This window comes from Habropoda laboriosa, unplaced genomic scaffold, assembly GCF_001263275.1.
Source record: "Habropoda laboriosa isolate 0110345459 unplaced genomic scaffold, ASM126327v1 scaffold713, whole genome shotgun sequence".
Classification (NCBI taxonomy): Eukaryota; Metazoa; Arthropoda; class Insecta; order Hymenoptera; family Apidae; genus Habropoda; species Habropoda laboriosa.
Window position 1 is genome coordinate 368,256 of NW_017100832.1, and position 11,012 is coordinate 379,267.

Below are 11,012 nucleotides of genomic sequence, written 5' to 3' on the forward strand. Positions count from 1 at the left end.
GTCTTCTAATCGTTTCGTCGCGCGACAAAAATCGAATCGATAATAATGTCCACGTTTTCCTTGACTCATTCTACTAGCGCGTTATCAACATCAATTTCGCTTACTTCAAAGGAACGAGAGAGGGGTTCGAATCGATTTTTCTACAATCCTCTTGCAACGAGGATCGATCGACCTTAGGACGAAGGTCAGGTTTAACATGGGATTCGAGTGTGGCGGCCTCTCTTTTATTCACAGGAAAATGGCCCGTGGCGTGACCGTTCTATAAAAAGAAAGTGTCGCGGTCCAAATGCTCGCCCTGATGACTAAGCGTAACCGTAATTTCCATAAATCCATCCTCCACCCCATAATGCAACGATAACGCCTACGATCTGTTTTCCTTTGTGCACATGCAAGCTAGGATTAGCCAGCGTTGTTGCGTTAATTGAAAGAAACGCGGATGAACGTAAGGCGTAAGAGAAACTTCGAGGTATTTCTTAAACGGTGGTTTTCTAAGGATGGAATTAATGAACGCGAGGATTATGATCGAAGTAATCATGGCTGTGAATAATTCAAGGGAGGGCAGCTTGAAAAGTGGAGGATTTCTTTAATTCATCCAAGCTTCACATGGGAAAATATTGTAACGTTACAAAGGGGTTTTTAATTTCTTCTTTTTTTAAATTCTGGCATCATAAAATAATGGGAAATACAAACTTTTTTTATTAACATTGTGATGGATAATAATTGATCTGCTAGAATCCTTTAATGGAAATTTTTTAAATTTTTATTTGTGAATAAAATATCACGAGAAAAATGTACTTTATTATAGATGATATTTATTAAATAAATTACTAAAGTCGAATAATTTTTTGTAATCCATATTTTAACAATTAACGTACACTTGAATTTTTTGTAATTGTTTTCTTCATGGAAATCTGTGAATGAAGATGAAAAAAATTATATGCATGTTTTTAGTAAGAGCTTGAACCTTTTAAAAAGTAGAATTTTTTCAATAGGTAGCATTGCAATTATTCAGAGTAGCATCTTGTTGAAAACAATCATTGGCAAATTTGTGCATATGTGTCTCTGAGCATCTAGTTCAAAGGGAGCCTGTAATACAGGCATCGACGACCCTCTGTCTAGACAGAGTCAAGACTACTGGCTGCGTCCAGACGATTTTGTCGTTCCTTCCAATAATTCAGAGCATTCGAGGCATTTGCGCGAACCAGGGACAAATCAACACGCAAAAGATATCGCTGATTCGATTGCTCTGTTTTTTCCTCACTAACGAGTGAAAAAAAAAAGAGTGGAATAAAAGGGGAGAGAGATCCGTTGCATAATCGGAAACCTTGAAATGTCATTTCAATTGAAAAATACGTATATAATTTTTTTCCAAATTAAACAAATTTTATATTTCTTTTTTCTTCATTTTTTTACTTAGAAAAGATCACGCAAAATGCATACGTAGAGCAATACTATTGCTGAATGAACAAAGATACATTTTATCTTGAGGTTCATTCACAGCGATGCAAGAAGAAGATAAAACTACAATGAGCTTAACGCGATTATTATTTTTCTACTATTCGACGTCTCAATGGAATCTTCTGACCCAGTTTCAAAGCTCTACCGAGAGAGAACTTTGAACTTTAAACTTACTCGAAAGGCGAACTCTATCTAAATGCAAAGTTCCGTTCAAATCGATGCGTGATGCTTCGTGTAATTTTCACGTTATTATTATAGTTGTACTGTTAAGAAGCGAAACGAAATTGTGCAACCGAACGTATCAAAACTTTCCTCTTTGCTACGAGTTTCGTCGGTACGTTTTTTTTTACAGAAACAAGACACTGACTACGATCAGAGAGCTGTGCGACGACCAGGAATATACGTCCAATTCGGACCTATGGAACGGACGAGCGAGAAACGAGCTGATGGAGTACGAGGAACATTTGTACGAGTTCTACAAGCGTGGACTGACGGATCATGGGACAAAAGTGTGGACCTTCTGGAACGCTGTGTTCTACTGCGGCACTATTTACACCTCCATAGGTGAGTCACGCTGTCCTGTCTGTATAGAAAACTTACCAAAGTGTTTGATCCAGGGACAAAATAATACCAATTATCTTAAAAATCTTCACTTGTGCTGAAACGATATATTAATTTTTTTAAAACTGTAAATTATCATGTACCAAACAAAAATTCATTAATGTTTAGAGGTTAGGTGAATCAAAACCTTTGTTCCACAGGGAAACAAAAAAAAAACATGTATTCTTAAGTAAATAGATGTACGATATAAATCGATGAAAAAAAAAAGAAAATTGTTTGTTCTCCACTGATGGAAAACATTGTTTTTAATCAACGTTGCGCAACACAGGACAGATTGATTTCCAACGATCGAGGAAAACTAATTCGTAGCTTAATGCGAGATATCTCGATATTTTTACAAGTGTGACGTCACAGGTGCGAATGTCGCGGCTACCTTCTCGCCGTAAAGTTTTAACCGTGGAGAACAGCGCTTTCTTTGTGCGAACAACGGAAGTAGAAGGAAAAAAACAATTCGCGCAGAATTTTTATAGTGCAGACACATCGTGAGATACCTCAATTTATTTATCCAGATCTTCTCAATATCGCGTTTGTTTGCCTTCCATCTTGGCTTTCCAGTTAATCGATTCTATCTCAAAGTGCGCGCAAAAATATTGTTCCTGGTTTGTTTACGAACCGCGTTGCACCAGTCTATCGATTCTCGTTTGTTGTTGCTAACAAGTTTCGTGCTACGAGGAAATTAAGTGTTTTGACAAAAGTTAAGGTAAAAGACGAATACATTCCAATTAATCGATCTATTATAAAGAAATAGCGACAGTGTCGAATTCTTGACACTCTAGGTTAGGTTAGGCAAATGTATTAAGATTTTAATATGATAATACTGGGTTGGGAAGTTTTGCACGAATTTTACGAGACAATTTTCGAAAGCTTATTCTAAGTATTAATTTTGAAATTAGGACACACACTTGCTTGAAGATAGCAACCTTTCCTTACGGTCAAACACACTTCCTTGCAAGTTTTGCATTTCAACACCCGAAAAGTTTCGTATATGTAACAAAACTTTGAATGTAAATTAAGCATTCTCGTTGAAATACTTAACTACGGTATAATGTTGACAGCATTGAATTCACGATACTTCGATCTCTTTTTCTAAATATGTATATTGTTCAAGAATATATGTTTTTTTATTTAATGAAACTTTTACCTTCGAATAAACTATCATTCGACGAAAAAGTGAAAATAACACGACACGTAAGTAATAAAGAAAAAATATTAAAAGATATAAAAGCTTCTAAGAGCTTATCCTTTTAGCTACTAACCAAGGGCCACTTTCCGTCACGGCGATGTTTTCTCGTCTCTTTTCATTTTTCTCGAAAAATCTAGCCAAGAATTCGTAAGATTACGCGGCACAGTATTTATTTTTAGGACATGAGCCACGTCGAACGAGAACGTTCGAGAAAATAGGAGTGACGTGTTATTAAAAAAAAGAAAAAGGCAAAAGAATACACGCGGTTCTTTTTTAAAGGATCGTCGCGACGTAGTTAGTTAAAATGATCAACGCGTGAACAGTTGATCTCTGCTCAAAGGCTGGTACACACTCGACCCCGTTTCCAAATTGATTTTCTCGAGGAAAGAGCGTATGAATATGTGCAACACTTTGATTATCCTTTGTGCACACTTTTACGTTCGTTCGGATAACGATGATTGGAAAATTGTTTTCTATGATATTCGGCCGTGATGGAAACGTCACCGTGAGCTCTCGAAAGGGCCAATACCGGCCGTCGATCTCTCTTTTATCGTGCAATTTCATTCTGATGAATTAGGGAAAATTGAATTCCCTGGCGATACAGTCGAATCGATGGGACGTAAGTTATGGAAATATAATGATATTGAAGGGAATTAATTACTACTGAGTTGATATAATAAAATTGACAGAATGTAAACTCTTAAAAAAAGAGTTAGGTTAGGTTAGGTTAGAGGTTACGCTGAGAAGTGAATCATGGAAAAATAATTACATATATTGAATGAAATTAACTATTACTACATCTTAGGTTATAGAATATAACCTTAAAAAAAAAAAAGGAATGGAATTGCAGAGAATTGGAAACTGTTGCATAATGAAGTAAAAATTAAATCTTTGATAATATACTAAATTTTTTATAAATGTTCTTTTATTTGTAATGCTTCCCTGTATTTTCTCAAGAAGTACTCCTTATACAAGAACAATTAGAAATAGCTCAACGAAAGTTTCGATTAATAATTCGAAGAAGAATTCGTGCAGTGAAAACCTCGAAATTCTCATTGGGCAAACGTTACATTTGTTCGTGCGACAGAAATCGTTCAGAAAGGTACAAGCAACCGGAAGTGTGTAGGATGTATCGACTATTGTATCAAGAACACACTCGAGTAGCGTGATTTTCTCTGTTTTCGACGAGGGGAGCAAAGGATATGCACGAATCGTGACCTACATAGCACAGTCGTTTCCGATAAAATGTCCATTATCCTTTCTCCCTGCTCCTCCGCGATTCTCGACGACGCTGTATCGCGTCCAAGGATGCACGTGGTTGTTTTCGATGCCGTTAAAATTGATTTACACGCGGTAGCCTGGCGATATTCCCGGAGAAACGAGAGACATAGGGTCTTTGCCACTCTCGTCGATAAAACCACGGCGAAGAAATAAACTGCTTGAGTTGAACAATGCGAACCTCTCGTCAGAATCGTTCGGTATGAAAGTTCTCGCCACGTGTTATATGTGTGTACACGCGTTTCGTTATCTTTCTTGGCACCGACTTTTCCCGGTCGTTCACCGAACACCATCTTTTTTTGCTTATTATACAATTTTTTCGATTTTTGTTAAAAAACCTAACGAACTTGGTATTTGAAATTGCATGTAATACTCGTCGAATAACAGGTTGTTAAGACTGCGGAAATATAAACGAAGTCATTTGATAACTTCAATAAAAAAAAAATTGACCCTTTTATAATTTTTTAATTGTTAATTCCATTGTGCAACCAATCTGGAAAAATTTCCAGACGTACGTTCCACTGGTAACGATATTCCTAATTTCTCTCGTAATTTCTTTATGGGGTGGAAGAAAAAAGATCGAGCTTAAACTGTAAATTATGTTTTTGCGTAGGAGGCTGAAACTTGACAGAAAGGGTTTTCTTTGAGAAGCTTATCGATTGACATGACACAAGTTCAATTTGGTTCAGGTGCACTTTTACCAACCAAGTTTTATCTCCATGGTTTTATGGAAAATTTGTGTTTTAAACGTGACGTAAAAGTGTGTCAATAATGGCGTAGATTATGTTCAGCTATATATTTAACAATTCTTTAAACTTTATTAGATTTGATTAAAATTACGACTCCAGCTGGAATTATAAATGTTAATCAAGTCTTTTTTCTCTTTTTTTACTCTATGAAATTGGAAGATTTTATCGGAACTTTTAGTAATATCACGAGGAGTGCTACACTTTGCAATCTTCTGTACAACCCTTTCAATTTACCTAATAATGAATGTGTCCTCCACCATTCAACTTCTTATCCAACCATCTCCACTCTGATCAGATGCACAATAAAATTAATTTCCATTACATTTTCTAAAAATAGCTGTTACCCACTGTGCATACACATTTTTTGTGCAATAATTCTCTGAGTAATTCTTTAAATAATTTTTTAAATAATTCTTCAAATAATTCTTTGAGTAATTCTTCAAATAATTCTTTGAATAATTCTTTGAGTAATTCTTCAAATAATTATTCAAACAATTCTTTAAACTTTCGTTTAAAGCAGAAACTAAACTATTGAAGAGTAAACTTTATCGATAATTCTTCAAACTTTAACACCTATTTACACTCCGAGAAATGATGAAATGCGAATCACGTGTAGCATTCTAGCATGTTTCATCTGATATAATATTAAAACGGTGAATTTCTGCCTCTAACGTGTGCAGCTATTAAGAGAATCATAAGGCAGGACGTTAATTACCGTTGCTTCTCGTTTTTCCCTTATTTAGGTCGAGGGAAGAAGAGCATCACAGTATTAAAGAGATATTAGGCAAATGTAAATGTACATTTTCCACTTTTTTTTCTCTTTTTTCTTTCTTTTCCCCCCTTCTTCGTACAGAAAAATATGTTTTTCACGAGTTATATACAGGTGAAATTTATCTTTGCTGATGCCAAGATCGCTAATTACTTAAGTATTCCTCTAGTATCTCGAGGGCGAAGTGTATCGGATGAGTCTATTGGATTTCGTCGCTTAAGTCCATTACTGGCGGCTTCAGGTTGTCGATAAGATACTGCGTCCTTTCGATCACTTTAATAAATGAGTCGCCGAGAATGAAGATAGTATAAAGCACCTATCTCCTCTTCTTGAATAGACACGATCCTTTTTAACGCCTTCTCTTCGTCCAAAGTATTGTACTTTTAAGGTACAATGCTCTCTTTTATGCGAAAACTTTCCCTTTACGGGGCAATTTGTCTTCGAACTTCCAAGATAATCGAGATTGTTATCTTAGAAGGACCATCTTGCGACTGCGATATTCGCGGTGCTAAAATTCGATCGATTTTGCGCAGATTTTTAGCTAATTCGCTATTTTATCTAAGAAAAAAGTGAGGGAGGCTCTAGTTTCAAAGTTTCTCTTGGCAGAAGTATTCTTAGATTACTTTAAGGATGAAAAAAATTAAGTTCGACACCAGCTATCCAAATAAGAAAAAATAAATAAAACACCTGAAAAGAAAAATGAGGGAGGTTTCTTTTCCAAAATTTCCCGCACTCTAATTAATTAAAATTTCGACTTCAGCTGGAATTGTAAATATTAACCCTTTCGCTGCGGCGGATTGTCGGCAAAATCTTTCGTCTTGGCGTTTAAAAATTAAAAAAAATTTTGAATTTATCATTTTTAAATTTCTATTATTAAATCAAAGCGAGAGTACTCGAAGGATTGAATATTAACCAAAATATAAGGATTGAATTAAAGCGAAAGTGCTAGAGAATTTTCAAAGCGCCAAAAGCAGTGAAAGGGTTAATCAAGTCCTCTTTTTATTCTCTCATCCTATCCCATTTAACCCCAAAAAAGAACCCAAACCAGTATCTACATCTTCAAATTCTGCAGTGTTTTCATAAAAAAAATACAACATTTCATCTCCATCTCACTCCCAATCCACAATTTCAAAATCAGAAAAATTTCGAATACAAGAAACGTACACCGAAACAAACCAGAGAAAAGGGTGAGAAAGGGTAGTATTGCAGAGTTAATAACGCATCTTGCGCAACCTCGTTTCATCGAACATGTCCCCCCTTCATTAGTCGCTTGTTTTCTGTCCACGTGGTATATCATTCTATCGCCATTTCAAAGGCACCACGGAAAATCCCTGATCGATGAGAAATTATCTCTGTCGCCATGATGTTCCCCGCCGTAAATACTGTACATACACGGTGGTTTCCTTCCGGAACGACAGAACGTTGCCCACGCTTGCTACTATATCGAGTGAGCCGACGAATGTGACGCAACGGGACAAAAGTATAGTTGGCGGTATGATGTTCGTGGGAAGATGAGACAGAGAAGGAGGTGCCGTCGTTTTACAAATCCTCCGGGGAAGATCTTTTTTGAATAGGTTTTTAGAGCAGGCTGAAACATAGTTCCGCCGGAGAGATCGTAAATCTGACGGTCCAACTCTTAATGAGGCAGGAATTAAATTCGGCGGTTCTTGTGGAAAGCTCGTTAGCAGCCAGGAGAATCCCGTTTTTCTTATTTCGTTTCCCTTTGTTGGAAGAGTAGTTGAATTTTTTCGCGGATGGGATTAGTTGAAATCTTTCGCGTGATTTTTCTCTTTGAACTTTGGTAATATTTGATAAGGATCGGGCGCTCGCCACGAGATTCTTCATTAGCTTAGGAATTCTGCTACGTTTTGTTGTTCTTACTGGAATGTGGTTGGGTTAATGTGAATTTTTACAATATTCTTTTTTGTCAATTTTATTAAAATTCAATAATTTGTGATTAATTTTTATGAATGGTGTAAAAACTCTACACCTATTCGTACTCCATTTTCTTTTCATCAAAGAGTAGCTCCATTTTTCTCGTTGGAATGTGATTTAATTTCAATACTGGTATTAATATGAATTTTCGCAATATTCTTTTTTTGTCAATTTTATTAAAATTCAATAATTCGTAATTAATTTTCATGAATGATTGAAAAATTCTGCATTATTCGTACTCCATTTTCTTCTCATCAAAGAGTAGCTCGATTTTTCTCACTGGAACGTGATTTAATTTCAATGCTGGTATTAATATGAATTTTCACAATATTCAATAATTTATAATTAATTTTCACGATTGAAAAATTCTCCACCTAATCCTACTCAATTTTTCGCATTACCAAGGAGTGTCATTTAAATTTTCAAATTTTAGTAAAACTAAGTAAACTCCTACAACATGATTTAACGATGTCACTTCAACTTGACAGAAAATTCAACTATTTTCCAAGCGGAGCAGAGTGTAGCGTGTCAAATTTCACGGCTCCTTATTGAAAAACCGCAAGAGTTTAACAGGCCAGTAAAACATCGAGCTGCTTAAGATCACTACTCTTTCGTTACTCTTCTTCAAAATATAAAAATGCTCTTGCCCACATTTCGCATCGTTTTACTTCGTCGACCGAATCGATCACTTCGTAACATCTCGAGAAATCCAGAAAGTATATTAAAGTTCGAACCTTTGATTGTTCAAATAAACGAGAGGTTATTACGTGAAACTAACGTTTATACGTTCGTAATGGAGGGAAATTTTTCGTTAGATGTGTCACGATGAACGGTTTTCGGGGCGAAAATAGGGAAAAAGATATTCGTATAGAATGGGTGTAGGATGAATCACACGATAGCAACCAGCACACGATTCTGTCTGAATTAAATTGCCTAGCAGCCCGTGGAAACGTCGCACCGTTCGTTTCGCGTTGTTCCACGTTTCGATTCTATTTCGAACGTGTTTCGTACGCAATTTATAACATGCCCGCGATCTTCGACTGTCGCGCAGAATACGAATAAATATAATACACCTGTGCGTGGTGAGCGGGTTCGCAGGGGAAAAACGCTTGTGAAAACATAAAATGCTCGCGGTGCAACCGGTGCATTCGATTTTATCGATTTTTTTCACCATCGGAAGATACGGTAGAAAATTGGAATCATTTTTTTCTTCTTATTTTTTTTATAGTGATAAATTATATCGAGCTTTGAGATTGTTCGTCTTTCGTTTAATCTTGTTTTATAATCGAAGACTGGATTTAACGAAAGATACAAGAGTCGATAAATAAAGAAAAAAATTCTTAGTTACTAAAATATTACTTTTTTGCGGTCTGTAGGTAAATTGGGTAGTTTGTGTTCAAGCCTAATTTTTACACTGTTTCAAGTTTTCAAAACGTCCGAAAAAATTCTGGAATACTTATTGAAGTTTTTACATCATTGTAGAATTTTTTGTTAAGCCAAATGATTGAAACTTTTTTGGTAAAAATAAACGTTTACGAGAGAGAATAAAAATTCAGGAGAGTGAAATTTCACTTGGGTCGTCAAAGACCCGTATTAAAATAAAATATGCGATACATCATGGTGAAAGGAATATAAATTATGTTATTTATGAGTGAACCTATAACTTAGGTTCAGACACAATTTCACTCGAACTGTTTGCACAAGTGCCAAGTCAGTACGTATATCACTATACTTGCGGCTGTAGCATGCTGATCATTCCATTTCCCTTGCTGTCTCTGTAAGCGCCGCCATTTTTGCAAAGGTTTCAGTATAAAGTTAGAATTCTTCATGTCCAAGAGAATTGAAATGATAATTAAAATTGCTTCTCTTCAATGCAATTTTTACTAATCTTCTGGACATTTTCTGTATTCCCATGGCTCCGTAGTCCAATTTGCATATTTTAATAACTATTGTAATGGCGTAAGATTGCTTCTAATAGTTAGTTGTATATCTAAATATTACTAAACAATTTTATTGTTAAGAAACTTACTGAGGTTAATGAAATAATTTATTTATGTTCTGTTGTTCAGATTTTCTGATATGTAAAATTTTTGCAATTCACAATTTTACAATTTTGAAATTTCACAATTCCAAAATTTACAGTTTCACGATTTACAATTCCGAAATTTACAGTTTCACAGTTTGCAATTTCACGACTCACAATTCCGAAATTCACAATTCCACGATTTACAATTCCACAATTTACAGTTTCGCGATTTGTAATTTCACGATTGACAATTTTACAATTCCACGACTCACAATTCCGAAATTCACAATTCCGCGATTTACAATTCCACAATTTACAGTTTCGCGATTGGTAATTTCACGATTGACAATTTTACAATTCCACGATTTACAATTCCGCGATTTGCAATTCCACGATTTACAATTCCGCGATTTGCAATTCCACGATTTACAATTCCACAATTTACAGTTTCACGATTTGTAATTTCACGATTGACAATTTTACAATTTTTACAAACGCCCATCGAACAAAACGACGACAATTTTACTCCACATCTGAATCAGCTTTAAAGTTACAACTCTTAAAGCGAAAATTTCACAGAGATCGTCATACTACAAATCGTCTAGGCATAAATCCATTTCCATTTACCATCAAATCTGATCACCGACCACTTAAAAAACGCGGTTAAACAGCACCGTGAAATGTTTAATAGGTCTCCATATTGTCGCGACGTATCTATTGAACGAGCATTCGCTAGTCTCATGGGAATACATTCACGCAGAATTATCGACAAGTCCATACGTTATCGAATTCGCGGTTTTGCGTTCAACTAAATCGCTCAGCGATTTCCGGTCGCCATTGCCCTCTGCATTAAATATCATACATTCTCCCTGCTAACAGATATTCCTTCAACTAACTCGCAAATATATCAAATATACCAAAAATAAATCTCACCAATTCTCCAACAAAATTTCGAAATCACGAATGAAAAAAAAAATATTAAAAATATTTCCT